This window comes from Pristiophorus japonicus, chromosome 5 (genome assembly GCF_044704955.1).
Source record: "Pristiophorus japonicus isolate sPriJap1 chromosome 5, sPriJap1.hap1, whole genome shotgun sequence".
Taxonomy (NCBI): domain Eukaryota; kingdom Metazoa; phylum Chordata; class Chondrichthyes; family Pristiophoridae; genus Pristiophorus; species Pristiophorus japonicus.
In genome coordinates this window covers 25,852,037-25,860,870 of record NC_091981.1, presented here as the reverse complement: position 1 = coordinate 25,860,870, position 8,834 = coordinate 25,852,037, and the positions used below count along the sequence as shown (strand labels likewise).

Below are 8,834 nucleotides of genomic sequence, written 5' to 3'. Positions count from 1 at the left end.
CAAAGTCAGCATTAACTCCACTCTCTCGGGTCCTCACTCTGCTGTCTGCGCTAAGGGCTCTCCAGGTCTTCTTTTTATTCTCTTTTTAGAGTGGGCCTGGAGTAGAATATGGACAGAACTATTTAATCTATACAGGTTCCCCTTTAAACAAGTTGCCCAATGGTATGTTGAGTTCTTTGTCTAAACTTACAGATGGAGACCCTCCCTCAAGGGGTCCTATGTTTTCCCCTCAAATGTCTCTTGTTTATACATTTTGAAGGCCAATCCATCTGGATCCCTCTTACCTCATCCATCTTTATCCTCCCAAGGCTAGAGTCTCGCAGATTCTAACAAGTAAGTCCTGGAAGAATGATCCAGAGATATGAGATCAAATCCCACCACATCAGCTCTGGAATTTAAATTCAATTAAAAATAAATCTGGAATAAAAAAGCTAGGTTGATGAACAGTGGTGTACATTTAAGGAGATATTTCATAACTCTCAAGAAAAATATATTCCAGTGAGGAGGAAAGGGTGGAAAAGAAAAGATAGTCATCCGTGACTAACGAAAGAAATAAAGGATGGTATCCAATTAAAAACAAGGGCATGCAAAGTGGCCAAAATTAGTGGGAGGACAGAAGATTGGGAAGCTTTTAAAAGCCAGCAAAGAATGACTAAAAAATGATTAAGAAAGAAATACGGAAACATAGAAACATAGAAAATAGGTGCAAGAGTAGGCCATTCGGCCCTACGAGCCTGCACCACCATTCAATAAGATCATGGCTGATCATTCACCGCAGAACCCCTTTCCTGCTTTCTCTCCATACCCCTTGATCCCTTTAATGGTAAGGGCCATATCTAACTCCCTCTTGAATATATCCAATGAACTGGGATCAACAACTCTCTGTGGTAGGGAATTCCACAGGTTAACAACTCTCTGAGTGAAGAAGTTTCCTCATCTCAGTCCTAAATGGCCTACCCCTTATCCTTAGACTATGTCCCCTAGTCCTGGACATCCCCAACATCGGGAACATTCTTCCTGCATCTAACCTGTCCAGTCCCGTCAGAATCTTATATGTTTCTATGAGATCCCCTCTCATCCTTCTAAACTCCAGTGAATACAGGCCCAGTCGATCCAGTCTCTCCTCATGTGTCAGTCCAGGCATCCCGGGAATCAGTCTGGTGAACCTTCGCTGCACTCCCTCAATAGCAAGAATGTCCTTCCTCAGATTAGGAGACCAAAACTGAACACAATATTCCAGGTGAGGCCTCACTAAGGCCCTGTACAACTGCAGTAAGACCTCCCTGCTCCTATACTCAAATCCCCTAGCTATGAAGGCCAACATACCATTTGCCTTCTTCACCGCCTGCTGTACCTGCATGCCAACTTTTAATGACTGATGTACCATGACACCCAGGTCTCGTTGCACCTCCCCTTTTCCTAATCTGCCGCCATTCAGATAATATTCTGCCTTCGCGTTTTTGCCATCAAAGTGGGTAACCTCACATTTATCCATATTATACTGCATCTGCCATGCGTTTGCTCACTCACCTAACCTGTCCACGTCACCCTGCAGCCTTTTAGCGTCCTCCTCACAGCTCACCATGCCACCCAGCTTAGTGTCATCTGCAAACTTGGAGATATTACACTCAATTCCCTCATCCAAATCATTAATGTATATTGTAAATAGCTGGGGTCCCAGCACCGAGCCCTGCGGCACCCCACTAGTCACTGCCTGCCATTCTGAAAAGGACCCGTTTATCCTGACTCTCTGCTTCCTGTCTGCCAACCAGATAGACTATGAAAGTAAACTAGCACAAAATATAAAAACAGATAGCAAGAGTTTCTACAGGTATATAAAAAGGAAAAGAGTGACTAAAGTAAATGTTGGTCCCTTAGAGGGCGAAACCAGGGAATTAGTGATGGGGAACATGGAGGTGGCAGAAACTCTGAACAAATACTTTGTATCAGTTTTTACGGTAGAGGACACTAAAAATATCCCAACAGTGGATAGTCAAGAGGCTATAGAGGAACTTAACACAATCACAATCACTAAGGAGGTGGTACTCAGTAAGATAATGGGACTAAAGGCGGAAAAATCCCCTAGACCTGATGGCTTGCATCCCAGGGTCTTAAGAGAAGTAGCGGCAGGGATAGTGGGAAAATGTTGGAATCCGTTATTAAAAAAGCATGGAAGAACATTTGGAAATACATAATTCAGTCAGGCAGAGTCAGCATGGATTTATGAAGGGGAAGTCATGTTTGACAAATTTGCTGGAATTCTTTGAGGATGTAACGAACAGGGTGGATGAAGGGGAACCAGTGGATGTGGCGTATTTGGACATCAGAAGGCATTTGACAAGGTGCCACGTGAAAGGTTACTGCACAAGATAAAAGTTCACGGGGTTGGGAGTAATATATTAGCATGGATAGAGGGTTGGCTAACTAACAGAAAGCAGAGAGTCGGGATAAATGGTTCATTCTCGGGTTGGCAATCAGTAACTAGTGGGGTGCCGCAAGGATCAGTGCTGGGACCCCAACTATTTACAATCTATTTTAACGACTTGGAAGAAGGGACTGAGTGTAACGTAGCCAAGTTTTCTGATTATACAAGGATGGGAGGAAAAGCAATGTGTGAGGAGGACACAAACAATCTGTGAAAGAACATAGACAGACTAAGTAAATGGGCAAGAATTTGGCAGATGGAGTATAATGTTGGAAAGTGTGAGGTTTTGCACTTTGGCAGAAAAAAAATCGAAGAGCAAATTATTATTTAAATGGAGAAAAACTGCAGTACAGCGGGTCCTGGCGCATGAAACACAAAAGGTTAGTATGCAGGTATAGCAAGTGATTAGGAAGGCCAATGGAATCTTGGCCTTTATTGCAAAGGGGATGGAGTATAAAAGCAGGGAAATCTTGCTACAGTTATACAGGGTATTGGTGAGGTCACACCTGGAATACTGCGTGCAGTTTTGGTTTCCATATTTAAGAAAGGATATTCTTGCATTGAAGGCAGTTCAGAGAAGGTTCACTAGGTTGATTCCGGAGATGAGGGGGTTGACTTATGAGGAAAGGTTAAGGAGGTTGGGCCTCTACTCATTGGAATTCAGAAGAATGAGAGGTGATCTTATTGAAACATATAAGATTATGAGGGTGCTTGACAAGGTGGATGCAGAGAGGATGTTTCCACTGATAGAGGAGACTAGAACTAGGGGACATAATCTTAAAATAAGGGGCCGCCCATTTAAAATTGAGATGAGGAGGAATTTTTTCTCTCAGAGGGTTGTAAATCTGTGGAATTCGCTGCCTCAGAGAGCTGTGGAAGCTGGGTCATTGAATAAATTTAAGACAGAGATAGACAGTTTCTTAACCGATAAGGGAATAATGGGTTATGGGGAGTGGGCAGGGAAATGGACTTGAGTCCATGATCGGAACAGCCATGATCATATTAAATGGTGGGGCAGGTTCGAGAGGCCGTATGGCCTACTCCTGCTCTTATTTCTTATGTTCTTATGTTCTTATCAGTAATGGTGACCATGAAATTATTGGATTGTCGTAATAAACCATCTGGTTCACTAATGTCCTTTAGGGAAGGAAATCTGCCATCCTTACCTGGTCTAGCCTATATGTGACTCCAGACCCACAACAATGTGGTTAACTCTTAACTTCCTTCTGAAATGTCTTAGCAAGCCACAGTTGTATTCAAGGCAGCAGCTCACCACCACCTTCTCAAGAGCAAATAGGGATGGGCAATAAATGCTACCCTTGCCGGTGATGCCCACATCCTGTGAATGAATGAAAAAAACATCTTTAATAGTGCCAACCTTTTAAGATCATTCAATTTCTTTTCTCTATTTCATTGTATCCTGGTAATGCCAGACATCTTTTTGGGCTGCATTGAAAGTATTGATATTATGTTTAAATATGTAAGATTGTCCTCTTTTTAAAAAAAAATCAGTTGTTCGCCCAATAAAACACATACAAGTTTTCCTCTGTGACGTTCGCTTCTGTAATTTTGGATTGGGATTAACCTCAACATTTACTGCTCATTTTTAATAAGCTACAAGGTCAAATGGCTAATTTCTGGTTGTTAAGGTGTAAATTAACATAATTTGATTTAATTTACCATTGAATGGCTGGCAACCTACCATGCGGAAATGAGAACAACAACTAGATTCCATGTCAATGCTTTTAATTTGTATTTTTGCCCAAAGTTGACTGAAGCAAAGCACACAGGAATGATTCCTCAAACTCACAACAGTACTTATTTAATTTAAATGGTAAATTGAGTACTTATTCTAATGAAGCAAAGTTCAATAAGCAAGTATGCGTAGATTAAATGATAATGCTTCCAGATTCTTATTAGCTAATTGGTCCGGGGAGCGGGGATATGAGTAATAGTGAGTGCGACTAGCCCTTTATAGCTAGTTTTACACCACAGTTTCAAAAGAGATGTGAGTGACTCAACATCGGTATTACAACTTAATTTTGAAAGGACCTTAAAAGGATTATAAACACATTGCCAAAATAGCGCTCACAGTCTTTTTCAGTCAAAAATGAATGGGAATTTTAACTGCAAGACTCAGGGAAGTTCATCACAAATTACTTACATCTCCTCCACTGTATTATTCCAGAATAGAAACCTGAAGTACACAGCAGACATTAAAGTAGGCCAACATTCCAGGTACGACCATTCATCAAACATTTTTCTTATTTTGGTCGAGCTGCTGTGTGTCTTTCCTTCACCCCCTTCGCCACCCCAAGATTGGGTATCATCCAGTCGAACACTGTCGGCCTGCTTTTCTTCTTCGCCCAGGCTCCTGGGTCACTGGAGCCTGCTTTACATGGGCAGGTTTTCATGCTCCCATTTCGACCTGACTTACCCCGACCCCTCCCACTACTGCCTTAGCTATTCACATGTTCCCTGTGTCTCGTACACTTGATCAGCTCCGCTGGGCAGGCCACATAGTTCGCATGCCAGACACGAGACTCCCAAAGCAAGTGCTTTACTCGGAACTCCTTCACGGCAAACGAGCCAAAGTTGGGCAGCGGAAACCTTACAAGGACATCCTCAAAGCCTCCCTGATAAAGTGCAACATCCCCACTGCCACCTGGGAGATCCTGGCCAAAGACCACCCTAAGTGGAGGTAGCGCATCCGGGAGGGCGCTGAGCACCTTGAGTCTCGTTGCCGAGAGCATGCAGAAATCAAACGCACCCAGCGCAATCAGTCCCACCCACCCCTTCCCTCAACGACTATCTGCCCCACCTGTGACAGCGACTGTGGTTCTTGTATTGGACTGTTCAGCCACCTAAGAACTCATGTTAAGAGTGGAAGCAAGTCTTCCTCGATTCCGAGGGACTGCCTATGATGATGATGGTGGTGTCTCGTAAATGTCTGTGATTTCTCTCATTGTATCTCATGCAGCCATTTAACCACCACCTGTTTTTCACTTTCCTCTATTGTGTGTCTATTGCTCATCTCCTTCCATTTGTTCTGTTCTTTGCTAAATGTGGAAATCTCCTGAAATTGCTTCCAGTTCTAACGAAGATTTACACTTGTAACATTAATAGGTCTGTGATCTCACCACAGAAGCTAACTGAGTATTCTCTGTTTTTGTATTATATTACACTTTATTTCCAAAAGAGATGGTGACTCAACATCGGTATTACCAACTTAGTTTTGAAAGAAGCTTAAAAGGATAATAAACACATGTATTGGCAAACTGGCACTCACAGTCTTTTTCAGTCAGAAATACATGGGAATTTTAACTTCGGGTCTAGGGGAAACTACTTCACATTGTTAACTTGCATTCATTATCACAAAATACACAAAACACATTGAAAGATGCATAGTGCTTACGTTTAGGTTTTAATGTTTTTTCATTTATTTGTTATATTTGCAAAATAATGTGCAGTTTTGGCAACCTTATCCTTGAAAGAACATTTAAATCAGAGAGGTTTCAGAGTAAAACAAGGATAATTCCAGAATGTCAAGTTTTGGGGATCATTGGCAATCCCTCGAAATCGAGGAAGACTTGCTTCCACTCTAAAAGTGAGTTCTTAGGTGACTGAACAGTCCAATACGGGAATTACAGTCTCTGTCACAGGTGGGACAGACAGTCGTTGAGGGAAAGGGTGGGTGGGACTGGTTTGCCGCACGCTCGTTCCGCTGCCTGTGCTTGTTTTCGGCGACGAGACTTGAGGTGCTCAGTGCCCTCCCGGATGCTCTTCCTCCACTTAGGGTGGCCTTTGGCCAGGGATTCCCAGGTGTTGGTGGGGATGTTGCATTTTATCAAGGAGGCTTTGAGGGTGTCCTTTAAACGTTTTCTCTGCCCACTTGAGCTCGTTTGCTGTGTAGGAGTTCCAAGTAGAGCGTTTGCTTTAGGAGTCTTGTGTCAGGCATGCAAACAATGTGGCCCGCCCAATGGAGCTGGTCAAGTGTGGTCAGTGCTTCGATGCTGGGTATGTTGGCCTGATTGAGGAGGCTAACATTGGTGCGTTTGTCCTCCCAGGGGATTTGCAGGATCTTGTGGAGACATCATTACTGGTATTTCCCCAGTGATTTGAGGTGTCTACTGTATATGGTCCACGTCTCTGAGCCATACAGGAGGACGAGTGTCACTACAGCCCTGTAGACCATGAGCGTGGTGCCAGATTTGAGGACCTGATCTTCGAACACTCTCTTCCTCAGGTAGCCGAAGGCTGCGCTGGCGCACTGGAAGTGGTGTTGAACCTCATCGTCAATGTCTGCCCTAGCTGATAATAGGCTCCTGAGGTATGGAAAGTGGTCCACGTTGTCCAGGGCTGCGCCGTGGATCTTGATGACTGGGGGCCAGTGCTTTGTGGCGGGGTCAGGTTGGTGGAGGACCTTTGTCTTACAGATGTTTAGTGTAAGGCCCATGCTTTCGTACGCCTCAGTGAAGATGTTGAATATGATGGAGTTCAGTCTCTGAATGTGCCCAGATGCAAGCGTCGTCCGCATCCTGTAGTTCGATGACAGAGGTTGGGACGGTCTTGGATCTGGCTTGGAGATGACGAAGGTTGAACAGGTTCCCACTGGTTCTGTAGTTTAGTTCGACTCTAGCGGGGAGTTTGTTGAGTGTGAGATGGAGCATTGCAGCGAGGAAGATCGAGAAGAGGGTTGGCGCGATGACGCAGCCCTGCTTGACCCCGGTCCGGACGTGGATTGAGACTGTGATGGACCCGTTGGTCAGGATCATGGCTTGCGTGTCGTCGTGGATCAGGCAGAGGATAGTAACAAACTTTTGGGGGGCAGCCGAAACGGAGGAGGACGCTCCATAATCCCTTGAGGTTGACAGTGTCAAAGGCCTTTGTAAGGTCGAAGAAAGCCATGCAAAGGGTTGGTGCTGTTCCCTGCATTTTTCTTGCAGCTGCCGTGCCGTAAAGATCATGTCCATTGTACCCCGTAGGGGATGAAATCAGCACTGTCATTCCGGGAGGAGCTCCTCAGGCACAGGGAGAAGACGGATGAGGAGGATTCTAGCGACGATTTTCCCAGTGACTGATAACAGGGAGATTCCTCTGTAGTTGCCGCTGTCGGACTTGTCCCCTTTTTTAAAGATGGTCACGATTACTGCACCTCTGAAATCTCCCGGCATACTCTCCTCCTTCCAGATGAGAGAGATGAGGTCATGCATTCGTGCCAATAGTGCCTCTCCGCCATACTTAAGTGCCTCAGCGGGGATTTCATCCGCTCCCATTGCCTTATTGTTCTTGAGCTGGCAGATTGCCTTTTCTACCTCATGCAGGGCTAGGGTTTTGCTGAGGTGGCAGCAGGTAGCATGCTGCGGGATGGAGTCGAAGACACTCGAGTCAAAGGCAGAGTTCCAGTTAAGGAGATCTTCGGAGTGCTCCTTCCAGCGGGTCCTGACTGCCTCGATGCTTACGTTTACGTTTTAATGTTTTCTCATTTATTTATCATATTTGCAAAATAATGTACAGTTTTGCCAACCTCATTCTTGAAAGAACAGTTAAATCAGAGAGGTTTCAGAGTAAAACAGGGATAATTCCAGAATGTCAAGTTTTGGGGATAGGTTGATAGGGGTGGACATTTCCTTCTTGGACAAAAAAAAAGATTCAGAGGTGGCAGAATCCAGGTCCTTAAAATACTGAAATGTCCTGGATAACCTGCATAGTTGATTATTTGATTGAAACTGTGACTGCAAGATTAGAAAACATAGCCTAGAAATTGGATAACGCTGCACCTGTTTTACAGGCATAAAACGGACGCCTAAAGGTCCAATATGGTGGACGGTACGTGCGTACTCATTCCGCATGCGATTGCAGTGTGCAATCCAACAGGACAGAACCCAATTCGGTTGCAATACAATTTCTAGGTCCATAAATATAAATTTGGGGTGGATTTCCGGCTCTTCTCCGCTGCGTTTTTTGCCCCGGAGCGGCAGTGTTTGCAGCGATCCTCGGGTCCAGTTTTGCGTTGGTGTGGAGCAGCACCGCCTGGAAGAGCTGGGCCGGTGTGCAATGTCCCTGGTTGCAACGCTGGCGCGAGTTTTGACTCTTACCTGACCAACGCGCACCCCGCAGGGAACGCCTGGGAAATCAGGCGGTCCAATGATACCGACAGCAGAGAGGTAAGTAATGGACTCCGAAGGTAAGTGTGATTGTTTTTTCTTTTAATTTTTTTGTGATTTGTGTTGTGGTGGCATAGACAATGTTTTGGAAATGTTTTTGTGGCTTTTTTTGTACAGGATATTTTTCACTCCCCCAGGCTTCTCTTGGAGCGCTCCCGGCCCAGCTCTTTAGCTCAGGAGTTTCCCATGCTAGCTCCCAAGAGAGGTGTATCGCACCTCTCCTCGCGCTGCGCCCCCGGGCT

General features: G+C 44.9%; 1 long non-coding RNA gene across 1 annotated transcript; it reads right to left on the bottom strand.

The window, feature by feature from the left end:
* Positions 1 to 206: 206 nt before the first annotated feature.
* On the bottom strand, positions 207 to 4,661 carry LOC139263773 (uncharacterized). Its single transcript, XR_011593201.1, has 3 exons — positions 4,590 to 4,661; positions 3,592 to 3,764; positions 207 to 340 (listed from the first exon to the last, which is right to left on the bottom strand). It is a non-coding gene; the product is annotated as an uncharacterized lncRNA (long non-coding RNA).
* Between the last annotated feature and the right edge of the window lie 4,173 nt (positions 4,662 to 8,834).